The sequence below is a fragment of the Felis catus genome, chromosome X (assembly GCF_018350175.1).
Source record: "Felis catus isolate Fca126 chromosome X, F.catus_Fca126_mat1.0, whole genome shotgun sequence".
In the NCBI taxonomy this organism is placed as follows: Eukaryota; Metazoa; Chordata; class Mammalia; order Carnivora; family Felidae; genus Felis; species Felis catus.
The window spans coordinates 44,398,249-44,419,355 of NC_058386.1; the positions used below are offsets into that span (position 1 = coordinate 44,398,249).

Sequence of the window (21,107 nt, forward strand, 5' to 3'; positions counted from 1 at the left end):
AGAAATTGGCTGCATTCCTATACACAAACAATGAAGCAACAGAAAAAGAAATCAAGGAATTGATCCCATTTACAATTGCACCAAAAAACGTAAAATATCTAGGAATAAATCTAACCAAAAGGTGAAAATATCTATACACTGAAAACTATAGAAAGCTTATGAAAGAAATTAGACACAAAAAAAATGGAAAAATATTCCAAGCTCCTGGACAGGAAGAACAAATATTGTTAAAATGTCAATACTACCCAAAGCAATCTACATATTCAATGCAATCCCTATCAAGGTAACACCAGCATTCTTCACAGAGCTAGAACAATCGTAAAATTTGTATGGAACCAGAAAAGACCCCCAATAGCCGAAGCAATCTTGACAAAGAAAACCAAAGCAGGAGGCATCACAATCCCAGACTTCAAGCTATACTACAAAGCTGTAACTATCAAGACAGTATGGTACTGGCACAAGAACAGACACTCAGATCAATGGTACAGAATAGAGAACCCAGAAATGGACCCACAAACGTATGGCCAACTAGTCTTTGACAAGGCAGAAAACAATATCCAATGGAATAAAGACAGTCTCTTCAGCAAGTGGTGCTGGGAAAACTGGACAGCGACATGCTGAAGAATGAACCTGGACTACTTTCTTACACTATACACAAAAATAAACTCAAAATGGATGAATGTAAGACAGGAAGCCATCAAAATCCTCGAGGAGAAAGCAGGCAAAAACCTCTTTGATCTTGGCCACAGCAACTTTTTTTAAAATTTTTTTAACGTTTATTTATTTTTGAGACAGAGAGAGACAGAGCATGACCAGGGGAGGGTCAGAGAGAGAGGGAGACACAGAATCCGAAACAGGCTCCAGGCTCTGAGCTGTCAACACAGAGACCGACGCGGGGCTCGAACTCACGGACTGTGAGATCATGACCTGAGCCGAAGTCGGAGGCTTAACTGACTGAGCCACTCAGGCACCCCCGCAGCAACTTCTTAACACGTATCTGGAGGCAAGGGAAACAAAAGCAAAAATGAACTACTGGGATCTCATCAAAAAAAAAAGCTTCTTCACAGTGAGGGAAACAATCAGCAAAACTAAAAGGCAACCTACAGAATGGGAGAAGATATTTGCAAATGACATATCAGATAAAGGGTTAGTATCCAAAATGTATAAAGAACTTATCAAACTCAACACCCAAAAAACAAATAATCCATTGAAGAAATGGGCAAAGACATGAATATACACTTCCCCAAAGAAGACATCCAGATGGGCAGCCGACACATGAAAAAATGCTCAACATCATTCATCATCAGGGAAATGCAAATGAAAATCACAATGAGATATCACCTCACACCTGCCAGAATGGCTAACATTAACAACTCTGGCAACAACAGATGTTGGTGAGGATGCAGAGAAAGAGGATCTCTTTTGCATTGTTCGTGGGAACGCAAGCAGGTGCAGCCACTATGGAAAACAGTATGGAGGTTCCTCAAAAAACTAAAAATAGAACTACCCTACGACCCAGAAATTGCACTACTAGGTATTTATCCAAGGGATACAGGTATGCTGTTCCGAAGGGACACATGCACCCCTATGTTTATAGCAGCACTATCAACAATAGCCAAAGTATGGAAAGAGCTCAAATGTCCATCGACTGATGAATGGATAAAGAAGATGTGGGGTACACACACACACACACACACACACACACACACACACAATGGAGTATTACTTGGCAATCAAAAAGAATGTAATCTTGCCATTTGCAACTACGTGGATGGAACTGAAGGGTATTATGCTAAGTGAAATTAGTCAGTCAGAGAAAGACAAAAATCATATGACATCACTCATATGAGGAGTTTAACAGACAAAACAGATGAACATAAGGGAAGGGAAACAAAACTAATATAAAAACAGAGAGGGGGACAAAACAGAAGAAACTCATAAGTATGGAGAACAAACAGGGTTACTGGAGGGGTTGTGGGAGGGTGGATGGGCTAAATGGGTAAGGGAAACTAAGGAATCTACTCCTGAAATCATTTTTGCACTGTATCCTAACTAATTTGGATGTGAATTTTAAAAAAATAAAAAATAAAATTAAAAAAAACCCCTTCCACTATTTGCAGATGACATGATATTATATATAGAAAACCTGAAATACTCCACCCAAAAACTTCTAAAACTGGTAAAAAAAATTCAGTAAGTCACAGGGCACAAAATCTAAATGCACAGAAATCAGTTGCATTTCTATACACCAATAATGAAGCAGCAGAAACAAAAATGAAGATGGAACTTCCATTTACAATTATACCCAAAATAATAAGATACCTAGGAATAAACCTAACTAAAGAGGTGAAACATTCTCAAAATTATGAAAAAATATGAAAGAAATTGAAGACGACACGAAGAAATGGTAAGATATTCCATGCTCATGGATTGGAAGAAAAAACATTGTTAAAATGTCTATACTATTACCCAAAGCAATATACACATTTAATGCAATCCTTGTCAAAATTCCAACAACATTTTTTGCAGAACTAGAACAAACAATTCTAAAACTTTATGGAACCACAAAAGACCCCAAATAGACAAAGCAATCTTGCAAAACAAAGCAAAGCTGTAGGTATCACTATTCTGGACTTCAAGTTATACTTCAAAGGTATACCAAAGCAGGAAAGAATATCCAATGGGGGAAAGACAGTCTTGTCAACAAATAGCGTGCAAAAGAATGAAACTGGACCACTTACATACACCATATGCAAAAACTCAAAATGGATTAAAGACTTAAATGTGAGGCCTGATACAATAAAAATCCTAGAAGAGAGTACAGGCAGTAATTTGACTGACATTGGGCATAGCATCATTCTTCTAGATATGTCTTCTGAGGCAAGGGAAACAAAAGCAAAAAATAAACTATTGAGATTATATCAAAATAAAAACCTTCTGCACAACAAAGGACACAATCAATAAAACTAAAAGGTAGCTTTCTGAATGGGAGAATATATTTGCATATTTGCAAATGAAATATCAAATAAAGGGCTAGTATCCAAAATATGTAAAGAACATACAAAACTCAACATCCCAAAAACAAATAACCCAATTAAAAAAATGGGCAGAAGATATTAATAGACATTTCTCCAAAGAAGACATCCAGATGGCCAATAAACACATGAAATGATGCTCATCATTTACCTATCATCAAGGAAATACAAATCGAAACCTCACATGAGTTAAGATGGCTAAAATAAAAAAAAAAAAACACAGGAAACAGCAAGTGTTGGTGAGGACGAGAAGAAAAAGGAATCCTTGTACACAGCCATAAAAAAGAATGAAATCTTGGGGCACCTGGGTGGTTCAGTCAGTTAAGCATCTGACTCTTGATTTCAGCTCAGGTCATGATCTTGTGGTTCATGAGATCGAGCCCCACATTGGGCTCTGCGCTCTCTCTCCTTTCTCCCTCTCTCTGCCTCCCTCTCGAAAGAAAGAAATAAGACAGAAAAAGAATTTTAAAAAAGAACAAAGGGTGCCTGGGTGGCTCAATTAAGCGTCAATATGGCTCAGGTCATGATCTCAAGGCTCATGAGTTTGAGCCCCGGGTCAGGCTTTGTGCTGACAGCTCAGAGCCTGGAGCCTGCTTTAGATTCTGTGTCTCCCTCTCTATGCGCCCCCACCCCCACTTACACTCTGTTTCTCTATCTCAAAAATAAACATTAAAAAAGTTTTAAATAAATAAAAATTAGAAAGGAATGAAATCTTGCCACTTGCAATGACATGGATGAAGCTGAGAGTATAATGCTAAGTGAAATAAGCCAGAGAAAGGCAAATACCTTATGATTGCACTCATATGTGGCATTTGAGAAACAAAACAAACAAGCAAAAGGGGAAAAAATGAGAGAGCTAAAGCTGGAAACAGACCCTTAATTATAGAGAACAAACTGATGGTTACCAGAATGGAGGTGGGGTGGGGATGGGTAAAATAGGTGATAGGAATTAAGGAGTACACTTGTTGTGATGAGAACTGGGTGATGTATACAATCATTGAATCATTAGATTGTACACCTCAAACTAATATAAAACTTTATGTTAACTAACTGGAATTAAAATAAAACTTTTAAAAATTAAAAATATCTATCAGCTCCATGAGGGGAAGAGTTATTTTTCCTTATTATTTTCTAAGATATCCAGCGGTGACTCACCTAGTAGTTGCTTAATAGATATGTCCTGAATCAATTAATACTCCAAAAGCAAAGTGGTGCAATAACTATGACACACTGTGGAATACTCTGCCATGAAGGGAGTAAACAAAATGAAGTAGTTTTATTTGTATTTGAGAGTGATAAACCCCAAACTGTACTGTTGAGTAAACAAAATCAAATTATTCCAGAATCATAAGTGTAATTTCAGAAGGAAAAACACTCTCTCATTTCCTGCCCCTAAAGTTTTAAGAGTTCTGTATATAGGGGATTTTGACGTTTTGTCATTATTTATGTTGCAAATATATTTTCCACTTTAATTTTAACTTTATTTATTATGGGTTTTTTTTTGCCATGCAGAAATTGTATTTAAAAAATGTTTTGTGTAGTCAAATTTCATTCACCCATATTTGCCTCTAGCACTGCATGGTATTTTTTTACATTTAAATTACTGATCTATTTGAAGTTTATTCTATATGGAGTGAAGCATTTAATTTTATCTTTTCTTTTTTTTCCTCACATGGCTATCCTGTTGTCCAAGCACCATTTATTTTAAAAGTCCACATTTGTACTAGAGTATTGACATCCCACCTTTATCATATACCAAATTCGATTCCATTTTTATCTAGGTCTATGTCTGGATATTCTATTCTATTTCACTGGTGTGTCTATTCATAAGCTAGTTCCACATCGTTTTAATTATAGAGGCTCTATGGTGTGTTTTAATATATAGTGGGGCTGGCATCCGGTTTTAGCTTTCCTTTTTTAGTGTTTTCTTGGAGATTCTTGAATGTTTATTTTTCCAGATAAAGTTTAGTATCAATTTGTCTAATTCCATAAAGCATGTTGGTATTTTTATTGGTATGGCATTAAATTTAAAAATTAACTTAGGGGGCGCCTGGGTGGCGCAGTCAGTTAAGCGTCCGACTTCAGCCAGGTCACGATCTCGCGGTCCGTGAGTTTGAGCCCCACGTCGGGCTCTGGGCTGATGGCTCAGAGCCTGGAGCCTGTTTCCGATTCTGTGTCTCCCTCTGTCTCTGCCCCTCCCCCATTCATGCTCTGTCTTTCTCTGTCCCAAAAATAAAGAAAGTTGAAAAAATTAAAAATAAATAAATAAAAATTAACTTAGGGTGAACTGACTTTTTTTAATGTTTATTTATTTTTGAGAGAGACAGAGAGTGCGCGGGGGAGGGGCAGAGAGAGAGGGAGACACAGAATATGAAACAGGTTCCAGACTGAGCTGTCAGCACAGAGCCTGACGCAGGGCTCCAACTCACAGACTGTTCATGGACTGTGAGATCATGACCTGAACCGAAGCCAGGCGCCCAGCTGACTGAGCCACCCAAGCGCCCCAGGGTGAACTGACATCTTTATGATGAGTCTTACATCACAAAGGATGTCTTTCTATTTGTTAGAGTCTCAGTGCCTTTTTTTTTTAACATTTATTTATTTTTGAGAGACAGAGACAGAGCATGAGGAGGGGAAGAATGGAGAGAGAGGAAGGCACAGAATCCGAAGCAGGCTGAGACTCTGAGCTGTCAGCACAGAGCCCGATGCGGAGCTTGAACTCACGGACTGTGAGATCATGACCTGAGCCGAAATCCAGTCAGACGCTTAACCCACTGAGCCACCTAGGTGCCCACTCAGTGCCTTTTATGAGGGTTCAAAAGCTTATCTCATAAAAGTTTTGCACATTTTTTGTTAAATGTATTCCTAAGTATTTTATTTTCTTTGTTACTTTTGTAAATGAAGTTTTCTCTACCATGGTATATCCTCTAATTATTTGTGTAAATTAAGGCTATTGACTTACATATGTCAATTTTATAGCCTGTTCCTCTAATGAAATGTTATTATTTGAATTATTTTTACCATTGGCTCTCTATAGAGTTTTCCAGGTACGTTTGTTTTTTTAGGTGTACTTTCATATTATCTGCAAGTAGAAATATTATATCATCTTTTTTAATCTCTAAGCCATTAACAAATTTCTTTTGTCACTGCATTGGCTAATACTTCTGGTAAAATTTTGAATGACAGAGAAGACTGTTAACAACCTTAACTTGTTACTAATATTAGTGAAAGTGCATCTAGATTTTCTTCCATTGAAAAACTATGTATGTATTTCTATTATATCAATAATGGGTGTTGAATCATACTGTTCTCATCAGGGTTAAATATTAAAGTTAGACTTGCTTTATCTAAAAAACTAAGCATCTTTCCTTAGTTTTAAATACTATGAAATACTGTAAAACAATTATACATCAATAGAACACTCTGGTCTTTGAAAGTTTGGTAGAATTCCCCTGTGAAGCCATCTGGACCTTGAGTTTTTTTGATGGAATAGCTGATAACATTATCTTTCTTCTGGAAAATTGGCATGTTTAGGCATTATATCACTAATAGTGCCAATTTTGTTAACAAGTATTTCCCTAGGACATTTTTCATCTCATAAAGTTTTAAAGTGTACTTTCATAGAAGTCTGCAAAGTAGAATGAATGATTTTCTTTAACATGCTAATTTAATAGTTATTTCCCCCCTTGTAATTTCTTGTTTTGTATTGTCTTTGCTTTCTCCTTTTTTTTCTTGACTGTGTTAGCTAGTGGTATGCCTATTAATATTTTTCAATAAACCAGGAAAAACAATGTTTTTCTCTTTTATATATCATTACTACTTTCTACTTCCTTGTTTTATATTTATTATGTTCTTCCTTGTAGTCTTTAATTTTACCTTACTGTTTTCTTAACTTTTTGAGATATAAAATTAATTCACTTCTTATTACTGTTTGTTATTGATAAAAGAGTAAGATGTTGAATTCCCCTCTGACCATGGTTTTCATGTATGACAAAGATTCTGATATATATACTAATTTCACTATATCTTTTTTTAAATTCCATAATTAGCATTGTAGTTCTCCCCATACCCAAGTGTTGTTTAGTAGGTATTCAATTAATTTTTAGGAGGAATGCCATTTAAAAGAAAACAGAGGCTTGGAGATAATATCGAAGGCCTAATATTCCTGTCATTGGAGTCCCAGAAATAAAGGAAAGAGTACAGTGTTGAAAGATTATTAGATAAACTAATGGCTGAAAACTTCTCCAAATTGTTAACAATAACAAACCAATTAATTTAAAAAGATCAGGGAATACATGCCCATACCCACAATAATTAAACTGCTGAAACAAAGCACAAATAAAACATATTAAAGCAGACAGAACAAAAATGACACACTACCTATAAGAGAACGGCTAAACTCAAAAATACAAAAACAAGTATTGGTAAGGATGTGGAGAACAAGGAACCCTCTTGAACTGTTGGTTGGAATGCAAACTGGTGCAGCTGCTCTAAAAAACAGTATGGAGGTTCCTCAAAACTTTAAAAATAGAACTGCCCTACTATTCAGTAACTGCAATACTGGGTATTTATCCAAAAAATACAAAAACACGAACTGAGAAGGATACATGCACTTCTATGTTTATTGCAGCATTATTTACAGTAGCCAAATTATGGAAACAGACCAAGTGTCTATCGATACATGAATAGATAAAGAAGATGTGAGATACACACACACACACACACACACACACACACACACACAAAGTGATTAATTTTTAACATAGCTCCTTAAGTAGTTTTTCCTTTTTTGCTATAAGAACCAGTTGAATGTGTCTGATAATTACATTATTTTATTTCAAAGTGTAAAGATACATTTTACTTAAGTTTATACTCACAGGATCAAGAATATGATTTCAAAGATGAATGTAATAGTCACGTACAAGTGAATACATCAACCTCAGCAAGGAACAGATATTTCTCTGGCTCCGATTTACATTTTGGCATATTCCTGCTCTGTGCATTTTTTTTTCAATATATGAAATTTATTGTCAAATTGGTTTCCATACAATACCCAGTGCTCATCCCAAAATGTGCTCTCCTCAATACCCATCACCCACCCTCTCCTCCCTCCCACCCCCCATCAACCCTCAGTTTGTTCTCAGTTTTTAAGAGTCTCTTATGCTTTGGCTCTCTCCCACTCTAACCTGTTTTTTTTTTCCTTCCCCTCCCCCATAGGTTCCTGTTAATTTCTCAGGGTCCACATAAGAGTGAAACCATATGGTATCTGTCTTTCTCTGTATGACTTATTTCACTTAGCATCACACTCTCCAGTTCCATCCACGTTGCTACAAAAGGCCATATTTCATTTTTTCTCATTGCCACGTAGTACTCCATTGTGTATATAAACCACAATTTCTTTATCCATTCATCAGTTGATGGACATTTAGGCTCTTTCCATAATTTGGCTATTGTTGAGAGTGCTGCTATGAACATTGGGGTACAAGTGGCCCTATGCATCAGCACTCCTGTATCCCTTGGATAAATTCCTAGCAGTGCTATTGCTGGGTCATAGGGTAGGTCTATTTTTAATTTTCTGAGGAACCTCCACACTGCTTTCCAGAGCGGCTGCACCAATTTGCATTCCCACCAACAGTGCAAGAGGGTTCCTGTTTCTCCACATCCTCTCCAGCATCTATAGTCTCCTGATTTGTTCATTTTGGCCACTCTGACTGGCGTGAGGTGATACCTGAGTGTGGTTTTGATTTGTATTTCCCTGATGAGGAGCGACGCTGAACATCTTTTCATGTGCCTGTTGGCCATCCGGATGTCTTCTTTAGAGAAGTGTCTATTCATGTTTTCTGCCCATTTCTTCACTGGGTTATTTGTTTTTCGGGTGTGGAGTTTGGTGAGCTCTTTATAGATTTTGGATACTAGCCCTTTGTCCGATATGTCATTTGCGAATATCTTTTCCCATTCCGTTGGTTGCCTTTGAGTTTTGTTGGTTGTTTCCTTTGCTGTGCAGAAGCTTTTTATCTTCATAAGGTCCCAGTAATTCACTTTTGCTTTTAATTCCCTTGCCTTTGGGGATGTGTCGAGTAAGAGATTGCTACGGCTGAGGTCAGAGAGGTCTTTTCCTGCTTTCTCCTCTAAGGTTTTGATGGTTTCCTGTCTCACATTTAGGTCCTTTATCCATTTTGAGTTTATTTTTGTGAATGGTGTGAGAAAGTGGTCTAGTTTCAACCTTCTGCATGTTGCTGTCCAGTTCTCCCAGCACCATTTGTTAAAGAGACTGTCTTTTTTCCATTGGATGTTCTTTCCTGCTTTGTCAAAGATGAGTTGGCCATACGTTTGTGGGTCTAGTTCTGGGGTTTCTATTCTATTCCATTGGTCTCTGTGTCTGTTTTTGTGCCAATACCATGCTGTCTTGATGATGACAGCTTTCTAGTAGAGGCTAAAGCCTGGGATTGTGATGCCTCCTGCTTTGGACTTCTTCTTCAAAATTACTTTGGCTATTCGAGGCCTTTTGTGGTTCCATATGAATTTTAGGATTGCTTGTTCTAGTTTCAAGAAGAATGCTGGTGCAATTTTGATTGGGATTGCATTGAATGTGTAGATAGCTTTGGGTAGTATTGACATTTTGACAATATTTATTCTTCCAATCCATGAGCAGGGAATGTCTTTCCATTTCTTTAAATCTTCTTCAATTTCCTTCATAAGCTTTCTATAGTTTTCAGCATACATATCTTTTACATCTTTGGTTAGATTGATTCCTAGGTATTTTATGCTTCTTAGTGCAGTTGTGAATGGGATCAGTTTCTTTATTTGTCTTTCTGTTGCTTCATTGTTAGTGTATAAGAACGCAACTGATTTCTGTACATTGATTTTGTATCCTGCAACGTTGCTGAATTCCTGTATCAGTCTAGCAGGCTTTTGGTGGAGTCTATCGGATTTTCCATGTATAATATCATGTCATCTGCAAAAAGCGAAAGCTTGACTTCATCTTTGCCAATTTTGATGCCTTTGATTTCCTTTTGTTGTCTGATTGCTGATGCTAGAACTTCCAACATTATGTTAAACAACAGCGGTGAGAGTGGGCATCCCTGTCGCGTTCCTGATCTCAGGGATAAAGCTCTCAGTTTTTCCCCCATTGAGGATGATGTTAGCTGTGGGCTTTTCATAAATGGTTTTTATGATCTTTAAGTATGTTCCTCCTATCTCGACTTTCTCAAGGGTTTTTATTAAGAAAGGGTGCTGGATTTTGTCAAAGGCCTTTTCTGCATCGATTGACAGGATCATATGGTTCTTATCTTTTCTTTCATTAATGTGATGTATCATGTTGATTGTTTTGCAAATGTTGAACCAGCCCTGCAGCCGAGGAATGAATCCCACTTGATCAGGGTGAATAATTCTTTTTATATGCTGTTGAATTCGATTTGCTAGTATCTTATTGAGAATTTTTGCATCCATATTCATCAGGGATATTGGCCTGTAGTTCTCTTTTTTTACTGGGTCTTTGTCTGGTTTAGGAATCAGAGTAATACTGGCTTCACAGAATGAGCCTGGAAGTTTTCCTTCCTTTCTATTTCTTGGAATAGCTTGAGAAGGATAGGTATTATCTCTGCTTTAAACGTCTGGTAGAACTCCCCTGGGAAGCCATCTGGTCCTGGACTCTTATTTGTTGGGAGATTTTTGATAACTGATTCAATTTCTTCGCTGGTTATGGATCTGTTCAAGCTTTCTATTTCCCCCTGATTGAGTTTTGAAAGAGTGTGGGTGTTTAGGAATTTGTCCATTTCTTCCAGGTTGTCCAATTTGTTGGCATATAATTTTTCATAGTATTCCCTGATAATTGTTTGTATCTCTGAGGGATTGGTTGTAATAATTCCATTTTCATTCATGATTTTATCTATTTGGGTCATCTCCCTTTTCTTTTTGAGAAGCCTGGCTAGAGGTTTGTCAATTTTGTTTAGTTTTTCAAAAAACCAACTCTTGGTTTTGTTGATCTGCTCTACAGTTTTTTTAGATTCTATATTGTTTATTTCTGCTCTGATCTTTATTATTTCTCTTCTTCTGCTGGGTTTAGGCTGCCTTTGCTGTTCTGCTTCTATTTCCTTTAGGTGTGCTGTTAGATTTTGTATTTGGGATTTTTCTTGTTTCTTGAGATAGGCCTGGATTGCAATGTATTTTCCTCTCAGGACTGCCTTCGCTGCGTCCCAAAGCATTTGGATTGTTGTATTTTCATTTTCGTTTGTTTCCATATATTTTTTAATTTCTTCTCTAATTGCCTGGTTGACCCACTCATTCTTTAGCAGGGTGTTTTTTAACCTCCATGCTTTAGGAGGTCCAGACTTTTTCCTGTGGTTGATTTCAAGCTTCATAGCATTGTGGTCTGAAAGTATGCATGGTATGATTTCAATTCTTGTATACTTATGAAGGGCTGTTTTGTGACCCAGTATATGATCTATCTTGGAGAATGTCCGATGTGCACTCGAGAAGAAAGTATATTCTGTTGCTTTGGGATGCAGAGTTCTAAATAGATCTGTCAAGTCCATCTGATCCAATGTGTCATTCAGGGCCCTTGTTTCTTTATTGACCGTGTGTCTAGATGATCTATCCATTTCTGTAAGTGGAGTGTTAAAGTCCCCTGCAATGACCACATTCTTATCAATAAGGTTGCTTATGTTTATGAGTAATTGTTTTATATATTTGGGGTCTCCGGTATTCGGCGCATAGACATTTATAATTGTTAGCTCTTCCTGATGGATGGACCCTGTAATTATTATATAATGCCCTTCTTCATCTCTTGTTACAGCCTTTAATTTAAAGTCTAGTTTGTCTGATATAAGTATGGCTACTCCAGCTTTCTTTTGGCTTCCAGTAGCATGATAAATAGTTCTCCATCCCCTCACTCTCAATCTAAAGGTGTCCTCAGGTCTAAAATGAGTCTCTTGTAGACAGCAAATAGATGGGTCTTGTTTTTTTATCCATTCTGATACCCTATGTCTTTTGCTTGGTGCATTTAATCCATTTACATTCAGTGTTATCATAGAAAGATATGGGTTTAGAGTCATTGTGATGTATGATTTATGCTTGTAGCGATGTCTCTGGTATTTTGTCTCACAGGATCCCCCTAGGATCTCTTGTAGGGCTGGTTTAGTGGTGACAAATTCCTTCAGTTTTTGTTTGTTTGGGAAGACCTTTATCTCTCCTTCTATTCTAAATAGCAGACTTGCTGGATAAAGGATTCTCGGCTGCATATTTTTTCTGTTCATCACATTGAAGATCTCGTGCCAATACTTTCTGGCCTGCCAAGTTACAAAGAGAGATCAGTCACGAGTCTTATAGGTCTCCCTTTATATTTTAGGGCACGTTTATCCCTTGCTGCTTTTAGAATTTTTTTTTTATCCTTGTATTTTGCCAGTTTCACTATGCTATGTCATGCAGAAATCGATTCAAGTTACATCTGAAGGGAGTTCTCTGTGCCTCTTGGATTTCAATGCCTTTTTCCTTCCCCAGTTCAGGGAAGTTCTCAGCTATTATTTCTTCAAGTAAACCTTCAGCACCTTTCCCTCACTCTTCCTCCTCTGGGATACCAATTATGCGTATATTATTTCTTTTTAGTGTATCACTTAGTTCTCTAATTTTCCCCTCATACTCCTGGATTTTTTTGTCTGTCTTTTTCTCAGCTTCCTCTTTTTCCATAATTTTATCTTCTAGTTCACCTATTCTCTCCTCTGTCTTTTCTTAAAAATAATTTTTTTTCAACGTTTATTTATTTTTGGGACAGAGAGAGACAGAGCATGAACGGGAGTGGGGCAGAGAGAGAGGGAGACACAGAATCGGAAACAGGCTCCAGGCTCCGAGCCATCAGCCCAGAGCCTGAAGCGGGGCTCGAACTCACGGGCCACGAGATCGTGACCTGGCTGAAGTCGGACGCTTAACCGACTGCGCCACCCAGGCGCCCCACTCCTCTGTCTTTTCAATTCGAGCCGTGGTCGTTTCCATTTTATTTTGCATGTCGTTTAAAGCATTTTTCAGCTCTTCCTGACTGTTCCTTAGTCCCTTGATCTCTGTAGCAAGAGATTCTCTGCTGTCCTCTATACTGTTTTCAAGCCCAGCGATTAATTTTATGACTATTATTCTAAATTCACTTTCTGTTACATTATTTAAATCCTTTTTGATCAGTTCACTAGCTGTTGTCATTTCCTGGAGATTATTTTGAGGGGAATTCTTCCATTTGGTCATTTTGCATAGCCCCTGGAGTGGTGCGGACTTGCAGGGCACTTCCCCTGTGCTGTGGTGTATAACTGGAGTTGGTGGGCGGGGTCCCAGTCAGACCTGATGTCTGCCCCCAGCCCACCTTTGGGGCCACAGTCAGACTGGTGTGTGCTTTCTCTTTCCCTCTCCTAGGGGCGGGATTCACTGTGGGGTGGCGTGGCCCGTCTGGGCTACTTGCACACTGCCAGGCTTGTGGTGCTGGGGATTTGGTGTATTAGCTTGGGTAGGTAGGCAAGGTGCACGGGTGCAGGAAGGGCAGGCTTAGCTCACTTCTCCTTAGGTGATCCACTTCAAGAGGGGCCCTGTGGCAGCAGGAGGGAGTCAGACCCGCTGCCGGAGGGGTGTTTCCGCAGAAGCACAGCGTTGGTTGTTTGCGTGGAGCAAGGAAGTTCCCTGGCAGGAACTGGTTCCCTTTGGGATTTTGGCTGGGGGATGGGCGAGGGAGATGGCGCTGGGGAGCGCCTTTGTTCCCCATCAAACTGAGCTCTGTCGTCCCGGGGCTCAGCAACTCTCCCTCCCTTTGTCCTCCAGCCTTCCCGCTTTCTGAGCAGAGCTGTTAACTTATGACCTCCCAGATGCTAAGTCACGCTTGCTGTCGGAACACACTCCGTCAGCCCCTCCGCTTTTGCCAGCCAGACTCGGGGGCTCTGCTTGGTCGGCAGGCTGCCCCTCCGCCCCGGTTCCCTCCCGCCAGTCCGTGGAGCGTGCACTGCCTCGCTGCCCTACCTACCCTCTTCCGTGGGCCTCTCGAGTGCGCTCGGCTCCGGAGGCTCCGTTCTGCTAATCCTCTGTCAGTTTTCTGGGTTATTTAGGCAGGTGTAGGTGGAATCTAAGTGATAGCAGGACGCGTGGTGAGGCCAGCGTCCTCCTATGCCACCATCTTCTGACGATCTCCCCCTGCTCTGTGCATTCCTGTGGTCCACTTCCCCTGCGCCCCTCCATAGTATTCCCACTATAGTCCCATTTTCATTTCAGAGCCTACAGGTTTTTTTTTTGTCTTTGTTATTTTGAAAATTTTATTTATATACTAGTTAGTTGACATATAGTGTAATATTGTTTTCAGGAGCAGAATTTAGTGACCCATTACTTACACATAACACACAATGTTCATCATAACAAGTGCCCTCCTTAATACCCATCACACATGTAACCCATTCCCCACCCACCTCCCTCCATCAACCCTCCATTTGTTCTCTATTGTTAAAATCTCTTATTGTTTGTTTCTCTCTCTCTTTTTTTCCCCCTTTCCATGTGTTCATCTGTTTTGTTTCTTAAATTCTACGTATGAGTTTGGTTTTATTTGTCTGCTTCCAACATGAAGTTGTGAAATCCATGATTATGACAAACAATGTTTCTTCCATCTTGGCATATCCGGGGTCCAGAACACCTATGGAAATATGGTAGGCAGAAATATTTGCTCTCATAATAAATTAATATTTTATAGATGACTCAGGGAAAATGTGCACTTGCAATAAGACTTAATATAGTGGATGATATTTTTGTAGGTATAATTTCTTCTCAAGCAAACTTGTAGGGTACTGTGAGGCTTTCTGGGATAATCTCATTAACAAAAAAAATTTTTGGCAGCACCACCTGCTATCTAGTAAAGCTCTCATTATAAAGCCTGACTTAGAACAGTGTTTTCCCAACACCTCAATCATTCATATGATATAAATTTAGGACTTAAAAGATATACTCAAATCCATATTAGTATTTCTTAATACTTTCATTTATATTCTATCATCTTTTAGTCAAACTCAATGTAAAGGAAATTTTATATCACTACTGAAAATACAAAACATGCATTACATGCTATGGTAAATATGTTCAAAAATTAATTCCATAAGAGACAGGGGCCAAACTATGGTGGAGAAGGCTGAAAAGAGTGTAAAGGTTGCCCTTAGAGTAGTTGTGTGTGTAGAAAATGAAATGTGGGTGATGTAACTATAGGACCTAGGACAGTGATCCACTCTAAAGCACAAATTATTGCAGAAGCCAGGCCAACAGTTATTGGTGAGGGTTACCTAATAGAAGAACAGGTAGGTGCTTATCATAAATGCTCAACCTGATAATATCACCCCTAATGCTGAAGATCTGGAACTAAAATATCTATGATCATTGGCACTAATAATGTGTTCGAAATTGGCTATTATTCCCAAGCCATGAAAATGGAAGATAATAATGTTATTGAATCAAAAGCCAGTGTGGGCAGAAAGGTAATATTGAGAAGTGGTTGCATCATTGGGACTTGTTGCAACCTGAATACATTTGAGGTCATCCTTGAGAATACAGTGATCTGTGGTGCAGATTGCCTTCATGGGGTGCAGACTGAGCAACCACAGCCACAGATACCACAGCTGGATTTCCTGAAGATAACCTTGCCAACCTACCACGACCTAAAGAAGACTATGAAAGGAAGGTCAACACCAGTAATGTGTGAAGACAACAGTGAGATACCTCCTAAAGACTTGGTAATAAGATACCCCCAGAGAGTTAAACTACTTAAGTCAACATGTGGCAAGGTAGTATCAGTTTATCTATCAAGACTTACAGTACCTCAAGACTCACCACTTTTGGTTCAATTGCAAGCTTAACTGAACCACCTTCTGATTTGCTAATATGGCCTCCAAGCTATCATTCAGAGAAAGGAGGAACTCTGGATGAGAGCACCAGAATTCTACTCTGCACATAGTAAATTTAGAGAAGCTTTCTTATTTATACATTAGTCTAATGTGAATATGGTTTGTATAGTGTGGCCCCCAAGTCTGCCAATTGTCTATGAGTTCTAAATGTTCTGATAAAATAGTTTCTGACTCTTTAGGACAAAGAACCAATCAAAACCCAGACAGTGTATTGTGCAGACATCACTCTTTGGGGCTTCTCCACAGCCGGACTAACAGCCTTCTCTTACTAACTATCTCACTGAAACTGAACTCAAACTTCATCACAGACATTCTAGGCAATTATGATAAGCGGTAGGACAGACCCTGACATGCTTGTGACATAAAAAGCAGCAACTGGCAGGAAGACAGAAATGATTTTATCAATAGCGACTTACTGCAATGTGGCCATAGCTCTTGAGTCAAGATAATAGACTTTCACCAGGTGAATAGTATCAAGTATAGAAAGGGTACTTCACACTGTTCTCTTATTCATCCATGAACACACAGTATAGTAGTTATCTATGCTGTGTAGAAAATTACCCCCAAAATGTAGAAGCTTATTATCTTTTGAGCATTTACTATCTTACACAGTTTCTGCAGATCAAATATCTAGGAATGGCTCAGCTGGCAGTTCTGGCTCAGTGTGCCTCATGAGGTTTCTTTCAAGAAGTCAGTCAGACCGGTGGTCATCTGAGGACTTGAGTGGGGCTGGATGGTCCACTTACAACATGACTGCCTCACAGGGCTGTTGGCAGGAGGCCTCAGTTCCATACCAGGTGAGCCTCTCCACAGGGCTGGTGGGTATCCTCATGACATGGCAGTTGGCTTCCCTCAGCTTCCTTCAGATCCAAGTGAGGAAGGACTCAATCCCTAAAGTTGCACACCATCACTTCCACTTCATTTTATTTCTTAGAAGCAAGTCACTAAGTCCATCTCACAGTCAAGAGGGAGGGGATTAAGCTCCACCTTTTCTACCTTTAGAAGGGAGGAGAATCTAAGAATTCATGTTCATATACTAAAACCACCATCACAAACACACATATCCATTTATACCTGGTATTCTCACTAGTGCACAATCAGCACCTCTCAAGGGTTTCCACATTGAGGAAGATGGGTTCAGGAAGAACTTCTCTTTATTAATGGGAATGGCACATGACATCATCCGAGGTCTTCATCCTATAACGTTCTGTAAATACCACCATCTTAGACATTTAAATTTTTGTCCCAAAATATACCATATATTTCGTTAAGCATAATTCAACTTCTCTAGGCTTAATAGAAATTATTATAAATAAAATCATGAGGGATAAAAAATTTAACTCCATGAAATAAAAAATTATAAAAGTTTAAAATTAAGAATAAAATATAAATAATACATGTAACTGATTTCCCTTTTACTAAGCATTCTGTAAATGCTGTGTCATTTAATCTTCCTAATAGCCATTTTGTGTACCACTCAATTGTTCTTGGTTTCCACCTCTTGCCTGAGTGCCACTTTTAGAAAATAGAAAAGGGTGCCTGGGTGGCTCAGTTGGTTGAGCGTCCAATTCTCGGTTTCAGCTCAGGTCGAGATCTCACGTTTCATAAGTTCAAGCCCCACATCAGGTTCTAAACTGACATCATGGAGCCTGCTTGGGTATCTCTCTCCCTCTCTCGCTGCCCCTCACTGGCATGTGCTGTCTCTGTCTTTCTCAAGTTAAATAAACTTGATATATATATATATATATATATATATATATATATATACATATATATATATATAAAGAAAATAGAAAAAAGAATGTTCAAACAAAAGAACAAGCTCTTTGAAATTAGACAGGATTTAATCCTAATACCTGCCATCTACTGCTATCCAACATTGTAAAGTATGAAAATCCCCACTAATGTTCCTCATAGAGGAATAAATAAATATGTAAAACAACTAGCACAGTGCCTAACAAATAGCAATACTCAAAACTACCAGCTATAATTATTGTCATTATTGTTTAAAAACAAAAAAGAACATTAATGATTTTAGATTGGAGCTTTACACATTTGCCACACATTTTCTCAGATGTTTAAAACCCTCTTTTCTTGTCAAAACCACTAGGCCCAGAGAAGTTAAGTGACATTTTCTTGTGGATTCTACTTTCTAATTTCCTGCCTGAACCCTCAGCCTGTATCCTACTCTACTTCCAGCCATTACAAACTACTCCAAGTTCCCTGAAACCAGCAAGTTCTCACCTCCACATTCACTCTTTCTTCTGTACATACACATGCTGGATGATTCTCTATTTGTTAATCAAGCTTTAATTTCTCCACCATTCTAAATTTTATGAGTCCCTTTGTTCATTGTCTCTCCCCCTAGAACCAAATATTGATGAAAGCAGGGGATCTGACTATTGTGCTCTCAGCTGTACCCCCAAACCCTGAAAGACCTATAGTAAATGATCATCCATAAATATTTAATGAATTAATTATCTGTCCCTTGAACCAGTCTAGGATACACAGTCTGGTGCATATGGGGCTTCCACTTCAACTCTGGGAAACATGGAAACTGGGGAGGGTTATCTTTCTGGGAACGCCTATCATCCAAAGAGGCAATACAACTAAGGCTTCAGGCTTCTAGACTCAGACCAGTATGGAATAGGTCAGCCTTTATCTCCTCCTCTTGTTAGTTATCGTGACGAGCTATTAGAAACTGCTCAACACATTCATTCATTCATTCATTCATTCATTCATTTATTCATTTATTCAGCACACACTTCTTGGATGTCTCCTATACTGATAGGCATTGATTTAGGGGTCAAGGATAAGTCATAAACAAGTTACTTCTATGAGGCCACAGGCGAATGAACGGGCAGACAAATACCTGTCTGCTTATAACACGGTGCTGTTAGGACCATGACAAGGAAAGTACTGGGTTCTAGTATCAGGCTCTAGGAGTGGTTGATGTTCTTCATTTCATGTTGTTTGTCTCTAATACTGAAGCCTCAGTCATCAAGTCCTGAGGCATCCTTCTGGAATCATTCTTCATGTTTCTATTCTTGCAGGCTCTGCAATGCTTGATCTGGTCTGGATTTCACAAGACAAATACTGGAATCCTGAGGTTTTTTGCCAGAGGTGGATCTTATCAACATCCAGAGTATTTGATAATAATAACTAAAAAAATAATGATAATATCAGCTACCGCTTGTTTTCAAATATACTTATAGATTCCTATTTTATTCATTGGTTTATAATCCATTATTATTATTATTATTCATTGTGATGCTCAACATGTCCCATTTTAAAACATTACCCATGTGGGGCTCCTGGGTGGCTCAGTAAGATGAGCATCTGACTCTTTGGTTCGCTCCAGTCATGATCCCACAGTTCATAAGTTTCAGCCCCACATCGGGCTCTGTGCTGATGGTGTGGAGCCTGCTTGGGATTCTCTCTCTCTCTCCATCTCTCTCTTCCCCTCCCCTTCTCATGCTCTGTCTCTGTCTGTCTGTCTGTCTCTCTCTCTCAAAATAAATAAATAAACTTAAAAATAACGTAATAAATAAATGAAACATAACCCATGTGCCAAGCACAGTACTAAATGCTTTCTTTACTATGTCTAAACCTTGCCACATACCCATTAAGAAATTCCTATTTTTTATGCCAATTCTACATATTGGGTAACTGAAGTTAAGGTAAATGTAGGGAATTGTCAAGTTATAGTTCCAGTAGAAAATGGTGGTTCAAAGTGCAGGCTCAATTCTAAATACCATTCTATACTAGAAGAAACCTGGTCTCCTCGGAAAAATGGCTGATTCCAGGGCTGGCACAGCAGAAGTACAAAAAGAGGCAGGAACATCTCGCTGCACCAAAAACGGTTTCAAAGAAAAATAGACACATATCAAGAAGACACAGGAGCAGGAATCAAGGGGCTTTCACTGGCCAAACCTGGGGAAATTCGAGCATCAAAATAAATCATGATTGTAATGGGTTATTATACACTGAATAAAATATATATCCATGAACCAATAATGAAACATATGAAGACATGAATAATTAATAAATGAGGGAGAGAGAACAGCTCTTCGTTGCAGAAGAATCCTCACCAGTAAAATGGGGGGGGGGGGGCGGAATACTGGAGTTGGAAACACACACTTTTTACACCATCATATATTAATGGATTCAGTCAAGAATCGTCAATGGGTCATAGAACACAATATTACCATGGCCTTCAAGTATCTCCACACAAAACATTTAAGTGAACAATGGGAAAATATTAACTTTACATTAATCTGATGAATACTACCTTAACCAAGAGATCAAATTTAATATCGCCAATTACAGAATAAATGGATATCAGGTGCCAACTTATATAATGCACTGAGAAGGATATAGTATCACTTTGTGGTATTCCTGGAAGAAATGCATACGTGGAATCTAACCATAAGCACAGAATCAGGTAAACCCAAGTTGAGGGGCGCTCTAGTAAATGGTTCATACTTGTCAAAATTGTTATGGTTGTGTGAGACAGTAAGTTTGAGGACTTATTCCAGAGGGAATAAGAATAAAGTGTAATAACAATGAAATAAAATGCATGATAGTAGACTGGAGAGAAGAATGGACAAACTATAAAATTTATAAAATTTTCTACAAATAGCATTATTGAGATAATTGGTCATATTTGAATAAGGTCTATAATGAGATGTATAATACAGATATATAACCAATGTTCATGTGTTGATTTTCATAATTGTAGTGTGTTTATGCAAAAGGATGTCCTTGTTCTAAAGTATTTAGAATACTAAATATTTAATGTATCTATAGCTTACTGTCAAAGAGATTAGAAAAATTTGTATGTATGTGTATCTTTGTGTAGTGTGTGCAAGGAGAAGAAAAAGAGGAGGGGAAAAAGAGAGTGAAAAACAGGGAGTGAGAAAGATAGTGAAAGATAAAAAATATGCAAAATATTAACAATTGAGGTATTTGGGTCAAGTAAAAACAGGAGTTTCCTGGCCTATTATTTCAATGTTTTGTAAGTTTGTAATTATTTCAAACTAAAATGTATCTCCCCCACAAAAAGTATGTGGGTTCTGAATCCCGATGGGATAAATAAACGCCTGGGTCCTTCATTTATTAACTCTATGATCACAGAAATGTTACTTGATCTCTGATTCAAAGTTTTTGA

The 21,107-nt window shown here is 38.4% G+C and overlaps 1 pseudogene; it reads left to right on the forward strand.

Moving 5' to 3' along the window:
• The first annotated feature begins 15,158 nt into the window (after positions 1–15,158).
• On the forward strand, positions 15,159–15,889 carry LOC101086372 (annotated as a pseudogene).
• Positions 15,890–21,107: the final 5,218 nt, after the last annotated feature.